We start from the raw sequence: 12,164 nt of genomic DNA, 5'->3' as shown, positions 1-12,164 counted from the left end.
GTCTTTAGTATATTCCAAATTGTGGACGATTGGAAGCATAATACATTGTTGGCAGGCTTTAAGCATTGGTTTCAGTCACAACAAGCTTTTGGCACCCTGCCTTTTTTCATTATTTGGGGCTTATGGCACTGCAGAAACCTTATCATATTTGAAGATAAGCCATTTGATATTAGATACACTGTTATGGGGATTGTTTCTCATTTTTTTGAGATAGACCCTATGAAACAGATTAAAAAATCTAGAAAGTTCATATTGCAGGACATGAATGATTATCCAGTGGGTTTTTCCTATGGGGCTTACAAATCTGGACTGTGTAGATGTGGTGTTCTTATTTCTACTGGACCCGATAAGTTTTATCACTTTTGGTGGGAGGGTGGTACATGTTCCAACAAAAGAGCGGAAATCATCTCTCTATGGGGGATGCTATACACTTCTAGTTGACGCAACATCCACAATATGCATATTTTTGGGGACTCTAAAGGATGCATCCATTGGGCAAAGGGATTGCCATGTTTCAAACCTCATCTCCTAACCTATTAGATGAATCTCATTCGTATCTTGATCAATTCATTTCAGTGCATTCATTTCAACAATATATATAGGGAGCATAATCTCATCACTGACATACTTTCCAAAAGAGGCATTTCAACACATCCTGAAGTCATTCATTATGTTTCTTTCCACTGGGACTCTAGATTTGATTTTTATCTATTCCGATCTCATAGATTTCCATCACCAAATCCACAACCGAGGTTATGCTATTGAAGGCGCTTTGAAGCACGGCCCTTGTCGTAATGAAGGAAACTCCTATGTTAGAAGAGATGTTGAGGCTTAACCTCAGAAGAAGAGCCCTTCGCAATTTCATCATGGTTTCCAATAGTTCCAAAGTAAGAAATGTGAAAAATAGCTCAACAAAGCAAGCCACAGTGATTACATTGAATAGATAGATTGTAAGTTGAAATATTATGCAAGTGCTCAACATATAGGGATGTTATTTTTTCCTTCTTGTTTTTTGTATCAAAGCACTTTTGAACAGTACATGAACTTTAAGTGGTTGAGAGCATAGTAGTCAGTCTATGTTTTTATTTTCTGTTGGGTTTCTTACTATTAAGTTTTAGTACTTTATCATGGGACAAAATCATGTAACTGTACTTTCTTAGTAAAGGTGGTGTTTTTTTTTAGTGCAAAAAAAAAAACATCCCTATATGTTGAGCACTTGCACAATATTTCAACGTAAGATCTATCTGTTCAATGTAATCACTGTGGCTTGCTTTGTTTAGCTATTTTTCACATTTCCTACTTTGAAACTATTGGAAGCCATGATGAAATTGTGAAGGGCTCTTCTTCTGAGGTCAAGCCTCAACATCTCTTCTAACATAGGAGTTTCCTTCATTACGACAAGGGTCGCGCTTCAAAGCGCCTTCAATAGCATAGCCTCAGTTGTTGATTTTGGTGATGGAATATTTCTTTGAGCAACCTCGATCCGACAACTTCCTACCTGAATCATGCACAATATGTGGTCCTTTCCGGTCAATCCCATCATTTCGACAATGACAAGTCCTTCGCCCAACTTGGACCCTCATTCCAAGGCAAGTGAAGGTTTAGTATATGGAAAATTGACTGGTTAGATCGGAGTTAGTGGAGTAACCTGGACTCTCCATTTAATGAAAAGTTTTTTTGTTACAAGAGGTTCCACAGAATCTCGTTCAAGAAGATGTGGAGCAATTTTTATCTGGATGTAATATTGATAGTTCTAATATACAATTTTTTTTTAGGCAAGGATTGGACCAATCATTTCGACTTGCTCTAATGAATTTTTAGTCACAGAGAGAACCAATGAGTGCTCTATGGGAGAAAAATAAGACCATTTTTCTTAATACGCCTATCACATTGAGGCTGCTACAATGATGAAAATGATTTGGTGGTCATAAATAACATGAGATTTAGTGATGATTATATTTGGAATGTCTACCGTAAACATTGGGTCTTCATCACTTCCAACGTTTCAAATCAAATTGGCACCGATGTCCAACCACTCAATCGATGTTATTCCAAGAAATTTTCAATTGTTGGAAGAGCTAGAAAGAGGAAAGAAAGGATTTGAATATGGGTTTGTTAACTATGGAATGGATGATGGAGATGATATCTATATGCGCTCCTACACAGGGACAATAATTGCACCACATAATTCAGTACATGATGGTCATATATACCAGATAAAATTATTCAGTTGACAAGATTGTGCTAGGCTTGGGCGTCCACATGGTCATGGTCCTTGGTAACTCCTTGGTTGTCAAAATACCCATTGCATGCAAGGTGACAAGTTTCATTAGTGACATGACCAACAATAATATATTGTCTTGAAGTTTTCCAACTTTCAATATTAGAACTGAGATCGATAATGACGAGCAGCAGATTTAGAGCCCATCCACTACATTTATGAGAGCATAGGTGACATTTTTGTCGGTGCTCTGAGGCCAATATGGTATTAATTTAGTGCTCATGGTATGATATAACCATGTATGGTGAAATTGAAATTCGTGTGCTCCTCTACAAGAAGTCTGGCTGATTCGTGTACTTGAAGAAAAGATAAGGATATGCATAAAAAATTCCAAAAAAAAAATGATTGTAGTGCGCAGAAGATGGAAAATTGATGGTGTTGGAATACCTATGCATGAACAAGAAAATTGATGGTAAGGATAGAGTATTTGTTAACGATGTGATTGAAATGATTATTTATAGAGTTTTAGGGCCTATTTTCATATGGATGTCTTGTTGGAGCTTTTATGCTCTATCATATAATATGTTGTGTTTGATGGTTTTTCCCATGATATAGAGATTTGTATACATGTTATGTATTTTATGCTGAAGATTGGTAATGATGAGTGTTTGAGTAGTCTATTGCGAAGTGTTGATCAATCTTTGGATGTAGTAGAAAGTGTCATTGATGTAGCATCATTGATTTAGGTGAAGGATGTAATTATCGAGTCCATGGAGCCTTTTGTGTCATTTGATTACTGCATCCATGTAAAGTGCTTATAAATCCCTGTAATTTATGTTTAATTCCTTGATCAAGAGTCAGAGTTTTTGTCCATATGTAAAATTTTCAACAAGAAAGGTTTCCCAAAGGTTGTTGATGATCATGATTCTTATGGTGAGCATATCTAGTGCATGGTTGCTGCTTAGATGTGATTTCTTGAGGGAGTATGGATGGTTGTATTTTTTTCTTTGAGTTTGTCATCATGCATATGTTGCTACTATATTTAGATGAAAACATTATGGTTGATGATGAGGATGATGCTCAAGGGGAGCATGTCTAGCATGTGTTTGTTGATCAGGTGGATACTATGTTGTTGTTTGAGGAGAGTTGCTTATGGGAGTATGGATGGACATGATTGTTGCTTTTCCCTTGCTTATATGTTACCACTTGAGGGAGAATGGTTGGTTATATGTATAGTGATGCTATGCTTTGATGAGATCAATGTGCATTAGTCAGAGGATATTGTTAATGCTTAGTCATTTTTATTGCTACCGATGTTCTTGTTTCTTCCTTGGTTGAGTTTGATGCCACTACTAACTAAGTCAGAGATCGTTGATGGGTATATGCATGTTATTGCTACTTTGGTTGAGAGTGTTTGATGTTTGTTGGGCATGGGATCCCCCATAGCAAGTTTTGGGGCTTAAAGCCCGAGTTTTTGTCAATTGTATTGTAAGACTCTGGAAAGTGCGGGCGCGGAGTACAAAAGTCTAGGATGAGTCATAGGGTTGTCCGCCCTAAGAATTGTAAAATAATGTAAAGTTGTGTCAGCCTACCCATGGTCTGTGGACCATGGGATTGTATAAAGACAGCTTTGGAAGCTTGGTAGAGAATAGATGGAATAGCAAAGGCATGGTTAGAGCATAGAGTGGGATCTGAAGTGTACTGGGTCATAGTAGTAAGAAGAGGCTCTGCAGCTAAGTGTGCAGAGACCTAGTAGAGTCTGTAGCTAAGTGCGCAGACCCCTGCAGCTAAGTGCACAGGGCGGAGTCGGGTCTGTACTTGGAATTGGAAATTAATAAAGAGAAGTTTATTCTGTGCATCTGTTCTGGAATCTTTATGTTGATGTTATACATTGCTTTTACCCTATTTATTCACTGCGCGCGCTTAATGAATACTTGTATGAATGCTTATATGTGAATCTAATCTAAGTAATTAGCTAACAAGAGACTAATTAAGGAAGACTTGGGTAACTAAAATGGGTCAAGCTGCAGCTAGAACTATGCGAAGACAATTTCACAAGGCGCGGGGTGCCCACAAGTTCGCATAGCACAGTAAGTGCGAAGGTTGGACATCGCACCAATCACCACATATCAGACATCGCGAGGGTGCAGAAACCTGGTTCTAGAACCCTCCCATACTACTTCAGGTGAGACCTCAGTCCACGCTTCGTGGACTATTGCCGAAGGGGCCAGTAGTACCGGGATTTTCTTGGCTAAATCACTTCCGAACCTGGGTTAGGCCCCACTAAGCCAACAAATGGTTCTATTGCCGAGACCAGGATCTGCATAAGGGATGTCTAATGTCATGACACTAGAACCCAACAAAGAAGGAAATTGAAGAGTAGTTGGACAAAAAGATTCACGAGTTCGCAACACAGGAAAATAGATTTCTGCAAGTATCTGAGAAAAAGTGGTTGGATCGCTACGTGCATATGGAAATCCACTAGATTTTGTTTGCATCCTTTCCTTCTGAATTGTATGAGTGGATCGCGAGGTTAACCAATAGCCAAGGAAGATGTAGGCTCGACCAACCGATAATGTGGACTCCGGAATTAGTGCGCAAGATAGAAGCCTCAGAGGATAAGATAGCGCGAGTTGTGGACCACTGGCATGACCGAATAATAGGAGGATTTATCACTGAGCTCGCAGTGGACAAAACCGTCAGTTACAGCGAGGCAGAGCGACGTTTTCACAAGGGACCGTGAGGTAAGTATATGAAATATTTGAATACCTAGATTAAGATATTGTTATGTGAAAAGTGGGTTATGCGAATAAATTAATGTTTGGGACCACGAGAATCAAAAAGAGATACAGAAGCGAAAGTAACGAAGAATTAGAAAACAATCCCTTAATTTCACCCTCGCGGGAGAGTGAGGACGAGCTCGCGAAGGTTTCTCCAAGAAGTGCGGTCAGTTTGATAAGGTAGGGGATTTCGCGGTTACCACCTCCACCCACACCGCCACCTACTTCACCTCCATCACCTCCATCTCCACCCACTCCACTTCCACCACCTCCACGGTTCAGTATGGTGAGCGCGATTAAACTACTAGTATTCAGAGGAGTAGGGAATGAGGATCTGGACCGATTCTGGTCTATGGTAAGAGCAGTATGGGAAGCACAAGGTGTCACAGACGACAATATTAAGAAGGCTACATTGGTGAGCACACTGCAGGATCACGCATTAATGTGGTATATCAAGCATTCTAACGACCACCCAAACGCAAGTATAATAGAGATCCAAAATGTGCTAAACAGGGAATTTATCATACCAAAGTCAGAAACATGGTCAATCATCGAGTTTAAAGAGATCGTGATGCTCCCGGGTGAGACTCCCTGGGATCTGGATCAACGACTAAAGAGTACGAACCGCGAAGCCAATATGACGTTGACAAATGGACAACATCGTGCCTGGTTTGTAGCACCTTTGGCACCGCACTTAAGGACGGTGTTGTCACAGCAGAAACTTTACACCTAGGCCGAAGCATTGGAGATGGCAATGAGATTACATGAGACCCTGATACAGGACCCTAGGTTGGAAGTTCAGCAAATCCATATGCAACTACAGAATCTATGTTTGGAAATGCAAAGCCTGAAGCAGGATAGGGCACTTTGGCCAGAGGCGCACGAAGAAGTATGGTGCATAATGTAGAAATTTTGAATAATATAACACTTATTCACAAAGATTATCCTGATTATACACTATTTGCGGAATGCATGCATAATACATAACCTCCTCTACGTTGATCATCAATTTGCGGAATTAAAAACAATCACATGCACACATTGAAACATCAATCACACATATCAACACAGTATGTATTGGTGAAAGAATACAACTGAAAACCCCGAACTATCTGTATATTATAATGATAGAGAACATGTAACAATACATAGTACAGTACTCCTCACAAGTACTCAGTACTATCTCCACCTGCTACACACAAACTAACTCAGATCTGAATCAAGTCACAGGTTCAAATCTCCTCCACTGTTTGCCTGCCTCTACTGTGCAATCCAAGTTGAGAATGGATCTGATCCAAGTTCGAATTTCCTTTTGCTTGTACTGTGCAATCCTCATTGGAAATCTCAATCAATGATTGTGCAAATCTCATGCACAACTATAGTCACAACTGATAGTAGTCTCACCCTTTCACCCACCTCTAACACTTGTCTCCACTGAACTGTCCATGCACTGAGTTAACTGATGTATTATTTAGTTGATTTATGAGTTAATAATTAGTGAATTAATTAATAATTAATTCACATCACTCATCACTAGTGTATTTGGCAGTTAGACTAAATACAACTAGTTCAACTAAGTCAAACTGAACACAACTCCATCAACTCCTCAATCAACTCCACCAAACTCAATCACTTGAGTTCTAACTGAAGTTCATCATGCAATAGCTCAACTAACCCATATGAAAAGCATATTTCCTTCTGGCAGTTGCATGTGCCACATCCGTTGCTTGAACTGAAGTGCTACAAGAGGATAAGATAATGTTTATAGTCCAAATATTATTAAGAGCTAATAATATTCGACTGTTCTATTTTTAGACTGGCAGTCTAAAAATAGATTCCGCCCATATGTCTAAAAATAGAGGTCCATCTATTTTTACCAACATGACCAATCATCCATAAATAGCATCCTGCAACTCATAGACCATGATCCATATGTCTAAAAATAGACATAGTCTAAAAATATACTTTGCGCCAAAAATAGCCTGCGGCCCACTTAGTGAAGGCGACTTCTTTTCACTAAGCTCCATCATCTTGTTGCATTTTCAACACTCCCTCTCAACAAGATATGGATTATCTACAACCCCTATCCTACCTTTGTGGTATTCGAATTTGCTCCTAGTGAGTGCCTTCGTCAAGATATCAGCATCCTGATCCTCCGTGGGAATGTATGAAAGTAACATGATTCTTCGCTGCACACAATCTCTGATATGATGGTACCTGATGTCGATGTGCTTGGATCCATCATGAAATACTGGATTAGCCGAGAGTTTAATGCAACTCTGGTTATCACAATAAATCACAGTAGGCTCCAAGTGTGACCAGAACAACCCGCCCAGGATCTTCCTCATCCATATAGCCTCGCATGCAGCCAAACTTGCTACCATATACTCGACCTCTGCTGAACTGAGTGCCACGGATCTCTGCTTCCTGCTGTACCAAGAAACTACTGTCAACCCGATACTGAAGATCCCTCCAGATGTGCTCTTTTTGTCCGTTGGGCTCCCTGCCCAATCTGCATCCGTGAAGCCACATAGCTTCACCTCATCCTCTGTCTGTACCACAATCCATATCCCGATGTGCCTCTGAGATAACGCAATACATGCTTTCCTGCCTTCTATAAGAGCTTGGTTGGCCTAACCATAGCTTATGAAAGCTGGTTAACAGCATATCATATATCAGGTCGTGTATTGACTAGATACATAAGCGACCCCACCAACTGTCGATAAACAGTTGCATCCACTACCTCTGCTGAAGTAGCATCCTCCTTCCTCTAACCTCCAGGAAGAGGAGTATCAACAAGCTTGCGACCATGCATGTTGACCTTCTCCAGTATCTCCCGGGCATACTTACCTTGAGAAACAAATAGTCCATCATTTCACTGCCAAATTTCCAATCCCAGGAAATAATGAAGGAGGCCCAAGTCCTTCATCTCAAACTCTCTAGCAAGATCCTCCTTGCATGAAAGTATCAATAGCTCATCTCCCGTCAAAATCAAATCATCTACATAAAGTACAATGATCAGAAACCTACCCTCCACCACAATCTGGTATAGGTTAGGATCCGCCTCACTCTTGGAGAATCCAAGTCTGTTGAAATAACTGTCTATCCGTGTGTACCAAGCACGAGGTGCTTGTTTCAACCCATACAGCACTCTCTTGAGCCTGCACACATGCGACTCGCTGCTGAAGATCTTGAAACCTTCGCTCTATGTACACCTCCTCCTCAATGACTCCGTTGAGGAACGCAGTCTTCACATCCATCTGATGGATGTGCCACCCAATCTGCGCTGAGAGAGAAAGAATCGTTCGTATGGAAGAATACCTTACGATAGGTGCAAAGGTCTCCTCATAATCGATCCCCTTTATCTGTGAGAAGCCTCGGGCAACAAATCTTGCCTTGTACTTCTCCACACTCCCGTTAGCTACCAGCTTCACTTTGTAGATCCATCTCGAACCCACCACTGATTTCCCCTCCAATCTTGGGACAATCTCCCATGCACTATTTCTGACAATCGAATCATACTCTTCCACCATGGCATCTACCCATGCGGGATCCTCCACAGCTTCCTCGAAAGAGGATGGCTCAGTCACGACACATTTTCTCACAAGAGCCATGTATCCAGTGTACCGATAAGGTGATTGTCTATGTCTGCGTTGTGCTGTAGGTGGTCCTACAACCTTCTCTGCATATTGAGCCTGTCGCTCAGCTTCTGTAGTGCGCTTTCGCCCTCTAATGGTTGGCGTTGCATGAGTGGTCTCTTCCACTCCATGAACTCCATATTGTGGCTGATCCACATCCTGAAGCTCATCCTTAGGAACTAATAGCTCCTCATTTGCATGCAAGTGTGGCTCCCTCTCAAGCGAACACTTCATGGCTTTCTCCTCCTGAAATTTGATATCTCGTCGCACAACAGTCTTGCGACTATCTGGAACATACACACGATAGTTGTGGGGCATATCAGTGTACCCCACAAATATCCCAAACTCTGCGGTCGGCTCTAGCTTCTTCCTGGCATGCTTCGTTACATGCATGTAAACAGGAGAACCAAAAATCCTCAAATGGGAAATATCAGGCCTCTTACCAGAATAAGCCTCCTCGGGTGTACTCATGCCAAGTATCTTGTGAGGACAATATTTCTGCACATATACTGCAGTATTGCATGCCTCCGCCCACAAGTGAAGGGGTAGGCCCTAATCATGCAACATCGCCGTTTTGTTCTTCCGCTCAGCAACCCCATTCTGTTGTGGGTTATGGGGAGCTACGAGCTCTCCTCGAATCCCTTCTGCGTTGCAGAAGTCCTTGAATTTGTCAGAGATGAATTCACCACCATTGTCGCTCCTAAGAGCCTTCACCTTCTTCCCCAATTCCTTCTCGACCAGTGCTTTGAACTCACAGAACTTTGAGTATGTCTCGCTCTTCTTCTGCATGAAGAAGATCCAGCACTTTCGAGAGAAATCATCAACAAAGATCACATAGTACTTGTGCTTTGCTGTCGAAGCTACTGAGAAAGGTCCACACACGTCTGTGTGAATTCTCTCAAGGATCGTCGTGGCGCAACTATCCTTCTCGTGAAAGGTGGCTTTCACAAATTTTCCCAAAGTACACCCCTTGCACTGATCCGACTGCGCAAGAGTGCCTTTAGGAAGCCCAATAGACATCTGCTGCAGTATCTTCAAGGCTCCATGGTGAAGGTGGCCCAACCTCTGGTGCCATAGCTCGCCATCATCCCAGCTCACCAATCCTTCTGCCTTGCATGCCATTGTTGCGCAACCATCTACATGCAATTGATAAAGGTTCCTGACTCGAACCCCTAGATTTTATCAGATATCTCACCTTCCAAAAGAAGGATGAATCCAGAGGCTACCTGGCCCGATTACAGACTCTGCCTAAAGAAATAAAATGTAAACACTTTCTGAATAATAGACTTGATGGTCAACTCTGCTCTGATACCATGTAGAAATTTTGAATAATATAACACCTATTCACAGAGATTATCCTGATTATACACTATTTGCAGAATGCATGCATAATACATAACCTCCTCTACATTTATCATCAATTTGCGAAATTAAAAACAATCACATGCGCACATTGAAACATCAATCACAAATATCAACACAATATGTACTGGTGAAAGCATACAACTGAAAACCCCCAACTATCTATATATTATAATGATAGAGAACATGTAACAATACATAGTACAATACTCCTCACAAGTACTCAGTACTATCTCCACCTGCTACACACAAACTAGCTCAGATCTGAATCAAGTCACAGGTTCAAATCTCCTCCACTGTTTGCCTGCCTCTACTGCGCAATCCAAGTTGAGAATGGATCTGATCCAAGTTGGAATTTCCTTTTTCTTGTACTGTGCAATCCTCATTGGAAATCTCAATCAATGATTGTGCAAATCTCATGCACAACTATAGTCACAACTGATAGTAGTCTCACCCTTTCACCCACCTCTAACACTTGTCTCCACTAAACTGTCCATGCACTGAGTTAACTGATGTATTCTTTAGTTGATTTATGAGTTAATAATTAGTGAATTAATTAATAATTAATTTACATCACTCATCACTAGTGTATTTGGCAGTTAGACTAAATACAACTAGTTCAACTAAGTCAAACTGAACACAACTCCATCAACTCCTCAATCAACTCCACCAAACTCAATCACTTGAGTTCTAACTAAAGTCTATCATGCAATAGCTCAAATAACCCATAGGAAAAGCATATTTCCTTCTGGCAGTTGCATGTGCCACATCCGTAGCTCGAATTGAAGTGTTGCAAGAGGATAAGATAATGTTTATAGTCCAAATATTATTAAGAGCTAATAATATTCGACTGTTCTATTTTTAGACTAGCAGTCTAAAAATAGATTCCGCCCATATGTCTAAAAATAGAGGTCCATCTATTTTTACCAACATGACCAATCATCCATATAGCATCCTGCAACTCATAGACCATGATCCATATGTCTAAAAATAGACTTTGCGCCAAAAATAGCCTGCGGCCCACTTAGTGAAGGCGACTTCTTTTCACTAAGCTCCATCATCTTGTTGCATTTTCAACACATAAAATGCAAAGGCCAAGGCCATGAAAAGGATCATTGTCCAGTATTCACAAACTACATAGCAGGAGGAGGGCCAATGCCGCTGAGATTGGATGCGCAGGCAGGGCCGAGTGCGGCACCCACTTTATGGTGCGCGATCTATCAGATAGGAGGGAAACACACGACAGACAATTTTCATTTGCTGCAGAAATATACAAAGACACCCCAGCAATTGTTTTGTAATTTCTCCAGGTTAGTAGGCCACGATGAGCGCACTTTCCGTAGTTATGAGCTAATGATGGGTCGAAACCCCACCTATAGGATGTAGATCGAAACACGAGCCCTTGACCCAGATGCAGGGATGGCGCACGCTAGATTTCAGGGACAAGGTTGGGGATGAGATGGAATGGGACCAGGAAGGGGCCACAGACAGTTAATTTGTTACAATTGCTAAGGACTAGGGCACAATGCCCACAATTGTATAAACTTAACAAGGATATCCTATTTTTCTTGTGCTCAGTTTGATCATGAAACAGTAGATTGTCCTACATTGATCATAAAGATGTGTGAAAAAGGGGTATTCCAGCCTCCCCCGACTCAGAATATACAAATGATAAGGTTTGAGCCACGCGAAGAGGACCCCAATGTAAACATGATGCTCAGAAGTGGTACGACCATGGGAGAAGATACGGGGAAGAAACCAGAGGAAAGTACATGGGTTCCCAAGGCTCCTACAAAGGAACCTGAATTTGACTTAGAACATGCAAAGGAGACATTCATGGAAGCTAAGAAGAGCTTCGCGAAGGCCTCCACTTCAGGTAGTAAGGATCAACTAAAGCTAGGTATGGATCCTTCAATGCTCACTACCTTTCTGGAGACATGCATGAAACTATTGTGCGACAATAAGGTAGTCAAAGGACTACAGGAATTGATCACTAGGTGTGCAGGGTTAGGAGAACCACGCGTAGTTAGGAAATTTGGGAAGCATGCATTGCTAACTGGAAAGGAAATGAGGTTGACTGCATAGATTAGGGAATATGAAATGGATCAGATAATCCTAGATCTGGATTCGAACGTGAATGTATTACCGAAGCAAACATGGGAA

The 12,164-nt window shown here is 41.3% G+C and overlaps 1 pseudogene; it reads left to right on the top strand.

Moving 5' to 3' along the window:
- Positions 1 to 1,319: 1,319 nt before the first annotated feature.
- On the top strand, positions 1,320 to 1,908 carry LOC149246758 (uncharacterized; annotated as a pseudogene).
- The last annotated feature ends 10,256 nt before the right edge of the window (positions 1,909 to 12,164 follow it).

This window comes from Pinus tabuliformis, chromosome 7 (genome assembly GCF_031772625.1).
Source record: "Pinus tabuliformis cultivar Carrire ecotype Pingquan chromosome 7, CPIR1, whole genome shotgun sequence".
Taxonomy (NCBI): domain Eukaryota; kingdom Viridiplantae; phylum Streptophyta; class Pinopsida; order Pinales; family Pinaceae; genus Pinus; species Pinus tabuliformis.
Note: the sequence above shows the minus strand (reverse complement) of the source record. Positions and strands in the feature narration are given on the sequence as shown.